The following is a 13,127-nucleotide window of genomic DNA, read 5'->3' as shown; positions in this document are numbered from 1 at the left end:
GCCCCTGCTTATTTCAGCAAGACAATGCCAAGCCACGTGTTACATCAACGTGGCTTCATAGTAAAAGAGTGCGGGTACTAGACTGGCCTGCCTGTAGTCCAGACCTGTCTCCCATTGAAAATGTGTGGCGCATTATGAAGCCTAAAATACCACAACTGAGACCCCCGGACTGTTGAACAACTTAAGCTGTACATCAAGCAAGAATGGGAAATAATTCCACATGAGAAGCTTCAAAAATGTGTCTCCTCAGTTCCCAAACGTTTACTGAGTGTTGTTAAAAGGAAAGGCCATGTAACACAGTGGTGAACATGCCCTTTCCCAACTACTTTGGCACGTGTTGCAGCCATGAAATTCTAAGTTAATTATTATTTGCAAAAAAAAAATAAAGTTTGAGTTTGAACATCAAATATCTTGTCTTTGTAGTGCATTCAATTGAATATGGGTTGAAAAGGATTTGCAAATCATTGTATTCCGTTTATAATTACATATAACACAATTTCCCAACTCATATGGAAACGGGGTTTGTACATATAGATATATGCATGCATACATACATATATACACATACATATTTATACATACATAGATATACACACACATATATACAGTATATAAATATACACACATATATATACATATATACACACACATACATATATACATATACACACATACACTGTATTTACACATACATATATAAACATATACACAAACACACACATTTACACGTTTGAGTGTTGTCCCGATACCAAAATTATTTTTGATACTTTTCGGTACTTTTATAAATAAAGGGGACCACAAAAAATGGCATTATTGGCTTTATTTTGACAAAAAAATCTTAGGGTACATTAAACTTGTTTCTTATTGCAAGTTTGTCCTTAAAATAAAATAGTGAACATACTAAACAACTTTTCTTTTATTAGTAAGTATACAAAACAAAGGCTCCTAATTTAGCTGCTGACGTATGCAGTCAAAATGATTAAGGACAAGTGGTAGAAGATGAATTATTAATCTAGTTGTTCATTTACTGTTAATATCCGCTTACTTTCTCTTTTAACATGTTCTATCTACACTTCTGTTAAAATGTAATAATCACTTATTCTTCTGTTGTTTGATACTTTACATTAGTTTTGGATGATACTGGACCGGTACTTTTCAGAGGCGGTAAAGAACCGAATATGATTAATTAGTATCGCGGTACGATACTAATTATTCAAACCCTAACACATATATACATATACCAATATTTATATTGTTTTTATTTTATCGTATTTATTATATTTATTTATCTGTTGCAGGGCGCAACGCACAGTGTGAAGGGGATTCATACGCCCCCGTTCGTCACGGTGTACCTGACACATGAAACGTGACAAGATGGGGAGGAGGTCCCCATCCGTTTTAGTCGTCAGACGGCAGTGGAGTGTTGAATATCTTAAAATGCGTTCTGTGGCAATTCCAACTTTGACCACAGCGTCAGTTGCTGTGTAGAGTGGCGCTTTCCATCATTTTCAGCAGACTCTTTCTCTCACGTGAGATTCACATAGGAATGGGGCCATATGAATCCCTTCCCTACAGTAAATGTAGGTAAAACACTGATGGCGATGGAAGGGTGATAGCCGTACGAGTGCTGGTGCAATTGGGGGAGCTGTGGTTCATTGAGGAGAAACATGACTGTACTGTTGAAATGGCACTTTTGCAACGCGATAAGGAGCCCAAACACATCTCCAATGCCAGAGTACATGTTGCAAATCACCTTTCCCCACGTGAACCACAGCTTCCCCAAAGCCGCCAGCACTCGTGCAGCCGCAGACAGTACAAAAGACAGAATTACAGAGTATTGCTCTGCCAGCTATTGAGAGGATCAAATCTATACTGCTTCACAATCTGTACTCATCAATCCTTGACTAGATACTTTATTTTGAGAGACACTGTAGTGTTACTGCCTAAAATACATCACTTTGAAGGCGGTCCAAACCCAGAGAGGAAATTGTGCAAAAGATGTGAAACATGGGCCCCTCCATCTTAACAAGGTGCTCTGGCTCTGCCTTTCTGATTGTGTGTTTTGAAGAGAAAGAATGGCGGCAGCGGGACTAAAAAGAGCGAGCTGTGGGAGAGCGGAGCGCCTGAGGGGATGGCGATGAAGAGCATTAGAAGGAGGAGAAGAAAGGAGGAGGAAGGAATGAAAGTGTTGGAGGAGGAGCAGCTGATGATTTGTGATATAGCCTTACAGGAATGGGCCTCCAGGGCAGCATGAAAAGCCTCTTGATTGTTGGGAGTGGTAACCCGAGCCCGGCTCATAGATTTATTTACATTTCAGCGCTCTGAAAAAGATGGCAGGAGGCAGGCTGGGCATCAATATTTGGGAGTGTAAGGATGATCTCGCTCCCTCGCTGAGCGCTGCTTGTCTTCTTTTTGCAAGAAGGAGCGGACTTTACTTTGGAACATAACTGCTGGCCCTCCACCCACCGGGCATTACTTTATTTTTAATTAATTGTGTGAATGCTCCAACGCATTCACACATATGGTTTTCTACACCAAAATGTATCTATTTATTCTTATTATTCAACTTCAACTTATTAGTCTTCTTCTCCAGATTTTGGCGCGCTCTACATTCCACATTTTTCACCCGATTCAAACCGGTTTTTGGTGCAATATCTACATAGGTGTATAGAGGCCCTTTTCCAGCAACTATCACTCCAGTGTTCTAATGGTACAATGTGTTTGCTCAGAAGGCTAATTGATGATAAGAAAACCCTTGTGCAATCATGTTCACACATTTGAAAACAGTTTAGCTCGTTACAGAAGCTACAAAACTGACCTTCCTTTGAGCAGATTGAGTTTCTGGAGCATCACATTTGTGGGGTCAATTAAACGCTCAAAATGGCCAGAAAAAGAGAACTTTCATCTGAAACTCGACAGTCTATTCTTGTTCTTAGAAATGAAGGCTATTCCACAAAATTGTTTGGGTGACCCCAAACTTTTGAACGGTAGTGTACATACCGTATTTATAAAAATCTTTTTTTTTTCCCTCAAAACTCGACAGTGCGCCTTATAACCCGGAATTAACACAGAATAATTCTGGTTTTGCTTACCGACTGCGAAGCAATTTTATTTGGTACATGGTGTAATAAGTGTGACCAGTAGATGGCAGTCAAACATAAGAGATACGTCTAGTTTGCAATATGATGGCAATATGACTCAAGTAAACAACACCAACATTTTATATATATGTATAAATTTAGAACATTACACAATGCGCTCAAAAATCTCACAATGTTTTAGTACGACTTTGGTAAGTTATGAAGCCGCACCGCTTGATGGATTGTACTGTGCTTCAACATAAGAGTAGTATTATGGTGTGTGTATAAGGTAAAACATATCTGGCATTTTGTTTCGCAATATTATGGAAAACCAACTTTTCCTACCTTCTGGTACCTGCTGATCTGTATTTGGGATCTGCATAAGTTCTGAAAAATTGCGCGCATCCGCCTTTGTAGTCCGTGCTGACACTGTAGTCGATAAGCTTCTTCTTTTTGTCTATCTTCTTGTTATGGGACATTCATCCTCTGCTGTTGCCATTTCTAATATAAAGTAGTGTAAATTTCTTACTTATAGCTGCCAGTAAACTCGCCATGAAAGCGCTAGTTCCAACTTCGAACTGTTCAGCCTATTCGGGAATCCTGGGCTTTCCCTTGACAAATTCCAAAAATTCCAAAAATTCCCAGATTTCCCAGAATTCCAGGTTTTCCGGGACATGTTTTCCCTTCAAAATTAATTGGCCATTTTTCACACTTCCACCATTTCCACATTTTTCAACCTATTCAAACCATTCCACCATTCTGGAAATTCAAACTTCCCCTTTTCCAAGTTAAAAAAAATTCCAGGATTTTCCATATTTCCTGCTTTTCCAAAGCCCTATTTCCACCCTTTTTTCTGGTGAATACTCCTTCCACATTTTACAACCCACTTGAACCGTTCCACCGTCAAAACATTCTTCTTAATCAGGACAAAAAACAAAGTTGTTTTTCAAACTGGAAAAATTTCCAGTTTTCCCGAAATTCCGTAATATCATTTCTCAATTCAAGATGTTACTACTTCAACATTTCTCGACCGATTTGAAAAATTCCAACACCAACCTTTTCAATAGGGATGATACTCGAAACCGGTTTTCCCGGTTGTTCGATAAGAAAAGAACCGAGTCCTCTGACTCGAATCCCTTTTTGAGAACCGGTACCCGCTATCGAGACCACTATAGTAAAGAAAAAGAGTTGGTTCTTTATTCGAATCCCTCGGAACGAATCCCGTCCCGACCAGAAATGCTCCGTGTGACATCACAAGAAATGACGTCAAGTAGCTCAGTCATTAGGCGCAGATAGCGAAAGCAGGAAAAAAATGGAACGGAAAAAGCGCTCCAAAGTGTAATAAAGTTCAAAACAAAAGGTATAATCCAATGAATAACTTTACTGAGAGATTTGAGCAGGGTACAAACACATGACAAACACTTTTACGACCAACCAGAAACATAGCAACCAGGCTAGCAACGCACCTCCTTTACGGCAGCTGTCGCAACGTTCTTAAAGCAACTGCAGCACATACATATATATACAACATATATGACATCTCCCTTTTTTAACTTTTGTTTTTCTTTCCTTGTAAACAAAACAAAATCACACTGTATATGTGTTGTCTGTCTAATTATAAATAATGCAGACGAGGCGTGTTGGCTGAGTTCTTGACGTTTGCTTTCACAGCGTGCTCATAACCTCATTCTTAGCTGCAACACTTTTCGGGGCTACCGCGCATGCTCGTCACTCCCGTTGCATGCTGGGTAGTGTAGTTGTTATATTCCCTAGCTGATAACATCTTTCCCCCTATAAAGAAATAATGTTAACTCAATAAAGTGTATTTCTTTTTTTAGCTTTAACTTTTCATTTTTTAGCATTGTAACCACATTTGCAAACAACTTTTCTCTTCATAGAATTTTCTTTCAATAAAGAAATAAAGTGCAAAAATGTCAAAGCATCATAACAAACAGTTATGTCAAATAGTAGCAGAATTGCACTTTTTAGAGAGCTGTATTATTTTCAGTTTTGTGCCCAAGGGACTGATTTTATTTAACACTATATTATTATTTATACACCTATAGTGATCACAGAGACAGGTTGTTTTTGGGTTACTGTATATATTTGTTTTTCTGAAAAATCCCACTTAATATACTTTTGGTAACAACAGTCAATATTTATTTATTTTATTTTATTTTTTTAGGGGGGGGTAACAGTCAATATTTATTTATTTATTAGATTACATTTTTTTTCTTATATAATAAAAGTGAGCTTTTGTTAAACCAAATATTGTGTGTTTTTTTCCATATACAACAACCTATCTGGACTCGATAAGAGAATCGATAAGGAATCGGTTCGATAAGAGGATTCGATAATAGGCTCGAACTAGATAATTTCTTATCAAACATCATCCCTACTTTTCAACTCATTCTGACCATTCAAGTTTTTCACTATTTTTAAAAAAAATTCCCGCTTTTTCCGAAATTCCCATTTTTTTCTGAAATTCACATTGGAAATCAATGGGACATTCTTCAAAGTTCCACAATTCCCACATTCTTCAACCAATTCAAACCATATGTTGAAGAGGTTCATTTAGCCTACTAATGTGTATTTATAAATGGTTGATTTATATAGGCTAGTAAGGTAAAGTTTTCTACCTGACAAGTTTCGGCTATCTTGCTTCTGCAGCCTTCATCAGAGGTGTCACGTGATGTTAGCGTGACGTCATCTGTGACGTGTTATATGTGACACCTCGGATGAAGGCTGCAGAAGCAAGATAGCCGAAACCTGTCAGGTACAAAACTTGACCTTACTAGCCTATATAAATCAACCACTTGTAAATACAATTCAAACCATTCCACCTTTCAATCAATCAATCAATCAAAGTTTACTTATATAGCCCTAAATCACGAGTGTCTCAAAGGGCTGCAAAGCCGCAACGACATCCTCGGCTCAGATCCCACATCAGGGCAAGAAAAAACTCAACCCAATGGGATGACAATGAGAAACCTTGGAGGGGACCGCAGATGAAAGGATGTAGGGATGAAATAGCCCCTGAGTTTTTTCCTGACCTAACGTATAAATAAATATATAAATATATATATATATATATATATATATATATATATATATATATATATATATATATATATATATATATATATATATATATATATATACAAAAATATTTTTGAATTAATCGTGATTCTTATTTGTAACGATTCTTAATCGATTCAAAAATATCAAAAATCTATTTTGAATATATATTTTTTAATCTGTACTGTCCAGCCACTCAGACAAATTAGTTTAGAAAAGACAAGTGTTGGATACTTCTCTTGTTGCCTTATTTGTATTTGACTTTATTAAATGTTTGGGTAACCCTGCCTTCCACCCATATGTAGCTGAGATAGGCTCCAGCACCCTCCGTGACCCCGAAAGGGACAAGCGCTAGAAAATGGATGGATGGAAATGTTTGGGTAGAATTGTATTCAACAAAACCAGTTTCCTTTTAAGTAATATATACATTTATCAGAGATTTTTATCTATTTTATGGAAGAATGTAGTTAATCATAGAACTGCCACCCAATGTTATTGAAAAATAATTGATTTTTAATCGAGAATTTAATCATAACCCCAATATATATATATATATATATATATATATATATATATATATATATATATATATATATATGTATGCACACACACACACATATACAGACACATATATATTTTTTATTAATATGCTGAAGTTTAGCGTATTAAACAATTTTAACATCAATTTAAAACCCATACCAACATTTTTACCACAACCAGAATTCGAACCCAAGACCTTCTGCTCTGCAAAGCAAGAACTAATGACGCCCGCCTCGGAGCCACAGGCTGCGAAAACGGAACATTTGTTTTCATATTCTAATCAATGACAAAGCATGACGTGGCCAGAAATATGTTGCGGGTAAAATTTTATATGAAACGCCTTGCCATTCAATAATTTACATCTGAATGTGCTTCTTCGCGGAAACCGCGCCCCCCTCCCCCCAAACTAAACGCGAAGTCCTACGCAGAACGCATGTTCTGCATTTAGGGCGGTTAATGTTAACATTGTGGTGACAGCACATTTCAGATCCGATTATGTTTAAAGCAAAAGTGGACTTCATTACGTTTATGTTGCTGTAGTTGTAGCAAAAAATAATAAGAATAAGATGGCAGGGCATGTACTCAATAACTATTTCACACACATGATTGCATTGTGACCTCTGATTGATAACACAACCGTGTCCAACACAATTATCTCCCTATTCCACGCCGCCAACTCCCTCAAAAGGCTTCAAGACCCTTGTGGAGACCCCCCCCACCCCCTGCTGTGATAACTACTACAACTCTCCTTCGTTTTATTTTCCATCCCTTACTGTATATCCAACCACGCAGAGTGATTGCTGCCCGTTGATGCCTTGCTCACTAACTCAGCGAGACGACGGTGCCGATCGATGGTCTCTCACCCTTCCCAGGTGCGTGCGGTGTATATGGAATGTTCCACGCTGGCATGTGGACATATGGTCCACTGAGCTTTGCGGGTGGCAAACGAGGTAGTAAAAGTACATTTAATGACATTCACAGTCATTGAAATGTCTCCACAGCAGCACTAGGTTTGATGCTGGCTACTGCAAACTATAAACTTTAGAGCTGTGAATCTTTGGGCACCACGTGATTCGATTCTTCGTGGGTAATGATTCGATTCAAATACGATTCTCGATTCAAAAACAAAAATCTTTATTGTTTATTGAAGACCTCTCTGATCGACGGCGTTGATCAATCAACAGTCCCTCCAGGAATTCCCAATGTCACGATTCAAAGATTAGCATCAATAGGAGAATCCTAAATAATACTGCACCAGCGTCACTTAAGCACTTTGTCCAGTTTACATCTGCTGTGACAACTAGAAACACACAAGCCTCCACCAGGGGGCAGTGTAGCATACCCAGATGTAAAACATATTTTGCACAATCAGCCTTTTCATATAAAGCGATAAAGGAATGGAATGACCTCACAATAAACTTGAAAAGTCTAACAGATTACTCTTCATTCCCAATTGAAGTTAAAAAGTGGCTTTGGAGCAATCAAAGCTGATCACACGGTCACTGAGGTGGGCACCATGTTTGACATACCAACTTAATGTGTATTATATTTATGCATGACAACATTTTGTTGTAAACTGTGAGATGGGACGGCGTGGCGAAGTTGGCAGAGTGGCTGTGCCAGCAATCGGAGGGTTGCTGGTTACTGGGGTTCAATCCCCACCTTCTACCTTCCTAGTCACGTCCGTTGTGTCCTTGGGCAAGACACTTCACCCTTTGCCTCTGATGGCTGCTGGTTAGCGCCTTGCATGGCAGCTCCCGTCATCAGTGTGTGAATGTGTGTGTGAATGGGTAAATGTGGAAATACTGTCAAAGCGCTTTGAGTACCTTGAAGGTAGAAAAAGCGCTATACAAGTATAACCCATTTATAATTTTATTTAGATGTGTGTTAAAATCATGGTTGTTTTTACAAATTAGGACAGATGCGAACAAAAGCATGTTTTGTCTGTGTTATGATGTAAATGAGGTGTGGTTGTATTGTATAATGATGTGTCATTGAAAGGGCATTTTATGACTTTTTTTAATTTGATTACATGCTATTGTATAACTTTAATGTTATAATTTTATTGGGACATGCGGTAGAAAACGGACGGATGGATGGATTTTGGTATCACTTTAATTTAGGTAGCCAGGGACTGCAGATGGAAATTAGCTATTTAGCTATAATCTGGTGCAGAACATATCTGTCTTTGAGCTTAATGTCTCTGTGCATTGTCCCTTCAAACAAAGACTAAACTAAACGATCACGCCAATTCACCAATCATGTACCGAGTACCGTAACTTTAGAACAGGGGTCACCAACCTTTTTGAAACCAAGAGCTACTTCTTGGGTACTGATTAATGCGAAGGGCTACCAGTTTGATACACACTTAAATAAATTGCCAGAAATAGCCAATTTGCTCAATTTACCTTTAACTCTATGTTATTATTAATAATGAATGATATTTACACTTAATTGAATGGTTTAAAAGAGGAGAAAACACAAAAAAATGACAATTACATTTTGAAACATTGTCTATCTTCAATTTCGACTCTTTAAAATTCAAAATTCACCCGAAAAAAAGAAGAGAAAAACTAGCTAATTTGAATCTTTTTGAAAAAATTTTAAAAAATAATTTATGGAACATCATTAGTAATTTTTCCTGATTAAGATTAATTTTAGAATTTTGATGACATGTTTTAAATAGGTTAAAATCCAATCTGCACTTTGTTAGAATATATAACAAATTGGACCAAGCTATATTTCTAACAAAGACAAATCATTATTTCTTCTAGATTTTCCAGAACAAACATTTTTCAAAGAAATTCAAAAGACTTTGAAATAAGATTTAAATTTGATTCTACAGATTTTCTAGATTTTCCAGAATAATTTATTTTTGAATTTTAATCATAATAAGTTTGAAGAAATATTTCACAAATATTCTTCGTCGAAAAAACAGAAGCTAAAATGAAGAATTAAATTAAAATGTATTTATTATTCTTTACAATAAAAAATAAATTTACTTGAACATTGATTTAAATTGTCAGGAAAGAAGAGGAAGGAATTTAAAAGGTAAAAAGGTATATGTGTTTAAAAATCCTAAAATCATTTTTAAGGTTGTATTTTTTCTCTAAAATTGTCTTTCTGAAAGTTATAAGAAGCAAAGTAAAAAAATAATGAATTTATTTAAACAAGTGAAGACCAAGTCTTTAAAATATTTTCTTGGATTTTCAAATTCTATTTGAGTTTTGTCTCTCTTAGAATTAAAAATGTCGAGCAAGGCGAGACCAGCTTGCTAGTAAATAAATACAATTTTAAAAAATAGAGTCAGCTCACTGGTAAGTGCTGCTATTTAAGCTATTTTTAGAACAGGCCAGCGGGCTACTCATCTGGTCCTTACGGGCTACCTGGTGCCCGCGGGCACCACGTTGGTGACCCCTGCTTTAGAACAATATGACCAGCCTTCGTAATAACGGCGTTACTTTCACTAGTAATGCAGGAAATATCTTTTTACTCGTGAAAGCAACAAGCAGCACAGCACGAAAATATCAATCAATCAATCAATCAATCAATGTTTATTTATATAGCCCTAAATCACAAGTGTCTCAAAGGGCTGTACAAGCCACAACGACATCCTCGGTGTCGAGTGGGTCTGACATAATCAAACAGGAAGAGGCACCATCACACTGTGACACAGCAGACAACATCATACGCACACGTAAACGATGGGAATAATGGACAACAAATCTATCATTGAAGTTACAAACTTGCCATCCAAACAATATCCCGTTTGTTGACAAGAAGATATGACGGCACATTCAATTTATCAAGCAGAGGTAGCACAATCCGGTGTAAAGATTCAAAAGAGCTGGCGTCAGAGCCGACACACTGCCGCTGCTAACGGCTAAAGCTAATAAACACATCTCAGTTGAAACCCTCGGTGACGTCACACATCACTTGGCAACAGGCCCCGCCTTTTAAAAGCACAGACACACTGTGATCTGTATGGAACATCTTTCAACTGCAAATGCCAGATATTTGATTTTTTTTTAAAGTAACTAATATACTTTCCCTAGTAAATAATTACATTTATTTAAAAGCAATTCCGTTATTCAATTACTTTTTTCTTGAAGTAACTATTAACTGTAATTAATTACTTTTTCAAAGTAATTTTCAGCACACTGAATATGACAAGTAAAAGTAAAAACTAGTCAATAAAATAATTACCTGAGTAAGTAACGCATGAAAAAACTAACTACATTTTTGTTAACTTGTGAGTAACTTATGATTTATTTAGTAGCTATTTTTTTTTAATGGTGCTTGGACTACAACCGTAGTCAGTGTGTGTATTTAAAACATAAAAATCATATACAATTTACTGCAACATGTTTTCTCTCAGTGGAAGTGGAATTTTTGTAGGCTGAAATGTGAGAATTTCTACTGACACAAATGACAGCACATGTTATTAATGTTATTTTCACTACTCTGAAAGTAATCATTCAACCTTTTATGCTGCCTTGCATGACATCATGTCACTTTGTACGGTCAGTACGTGTCTACGTACTAAATAATTAAGTTTATTCTATTTTCACAGCTACATGTGAAGTTCAAGTTTCCATGCTCTTATCTCTAATGTGACGGTCAGCCATACGCAGTGTGCATCTCGTACACTAGGGGGTGATTGTGGTCATTTCAGCTTTTTAGCTATGTGGCAGTGGCGTGCAGTCACTAGAGGCAGGGGAGGCACGGCCTCACCTGCCATCATGGAAAGAAAAAAAAAAGTAAAAAGAAAAACAATTAATTAAATTGTTATATGTATCCAGTGATTATACTAAAGTTATTTTCCATTTAACTTCACCAGTTTTAGATTATTTTTATTTTTATTTTCACATTTGCCGTTCAAATACTGAGAAGAGACGGTGCGGTGATCAGCAGCCAGTTGAGGCACGTCACTGATTTGTGCCTCAACATGGATTGTGCACAATGACTCGGCTAACTGCTGAGCTGCTGTGCAGTGAGGCCGTATTGCTATATGAATTATATTATACATTTCCATAGTTTAGTTAGCTGAGGTATATAATGTACAGTGTATTTTGTCAACAACTGTATGTGTGTAACGTATTTCTTGTGCTGAGGGATCATAAAACTGGAGGCTCGTCTCATAACCCCGCCTCCTGGTGCCAAGCACCTCCTCCGCCGCGGAATGCACCCCCGACGGGAGCGCCGCGGCCACACCAACCAAAGCCCACACCCAAACCCTCCACGTGCAAGACCGAATCCACCCAAAAAAAGTCACTTAACAAGAAGCCAAAAAGTGCAAAAACAACAATGCTCGCGCGGCGCGCCGGAGGAGCCGTGAACAGGGACACAACATTAGGTACACCTGCAGACGGCAGCGCGGATTTCATATTTCATTCATTCACAACTCTTCCAACATGAACACCACTGCTCCCGCACTTATAAGTAAAGGTAAGACCATAATAACGTTTTTTTTTAATTAAATGTGCTTTTTTGTGTGCATGCTACAGTTTCTAAGTGTAAAGTTAAAGTACCAATGATTGTCACACACACACTAGGTGTGGTGAAATGTGTCCTTTGCATTTGACCCATCCCCTTGTTCACCCCCTGGGAGGTGAGGGGAGCAGTGGGCAGCAGCGGCGCCGTGCCCGGGAATAATTTTTGGTGATTTAACCCCCAATTCCAACCCTTGCTGCTGAGTGCCAAGCAGGGAAGAATGCTGGTATGAGCTTTTAAACACAACCCGTTAACTGCTGCCAATCACATGGTGAATAAGATACTCTTTAGGGTTCATATGTTTGTAAATCTGACTGTGATGAAGTCTGTGCCTCACCAGACATGAACCTCACCGCACGCCACTGCTATGTGGTAACGTAAATGCAGTAGATGAAGAGAATGCAACATGCTAATAAGACAGCGCTAGTAACGTTCAAGCACCGGATATAACAAAAAAGTACAACTTTCCACTGCTATTTAGTGTTGTTGGTAAAGTAACTAATGCTTCATTGGATTGGTGAAACAGAGTCAGTGCCTGCCGGAAGAAAGCTCGCTTACAAATGAATTTGTCCTTGCAGACCGTACTGATATATCATAAATGATTGTCATATAAATAAATGTAACAATGGGAATGAAACTCAATGTTATAAAGTAAAAGTAGCATTTCTTCATCACAAAAATACTCAAGTAAAACTAAAAAGTAAGTTGCATTAAAACTACTCTGATAAGTACAATTTGTCGGAGTAAATGTAGCGTGTTACTACCCACCTCTGCCCGCAACTTCCCCACATATTTTGGCTAATCTGCGTCATTTTCGCCATTGTCTTTCAGCGGCGCTCAAACTGTCTAATCAAAATGTATGATTGTTTCTTGTGTAGACGAAGCAGGAACCAGGTGCAGGTGCAGGACCTGCAAACTAAGAGGGGGAGCGGGAGA

The 13,127-nt window shown here is 37.7% G+C and overlaps 1 protein-coding gene across 8 annotated transcripts in view; it reads right to left on the bottom strand.

The window, feature by feature from the left end:
- The window catches only part of ntrk1 (neurotrophic tyrosine kinase, receptor, type 1), a 294,126-nt gene that overhangs the window by 198,920 nt on the left and 82,079 nt on the right, over positions 1-13,127 (bottom strand). The window lies entirely within an intron of this gene.

This window comes from Entelurus aequoreus, linkage group LG20 (genome assembly GCF_033978785.1).
Source record: "Entelurus aequoreus isolate RoL-2023_Sb linkage group LG20, RoL_Eaeq_v1.1, whole genome shotgun sequence".
Classification (NCBI taxonomy): Eukaryota; Metazoa; Chordata; class Actinopteri; order Syngnathiformes; family Syngnathidae; genus Entelurus; species Entelurus aequoreus.
Note: the sequence above shows the minus strand (reverse complement) of the source record. Positions and strands in the feature narration are given on the sequence as shown.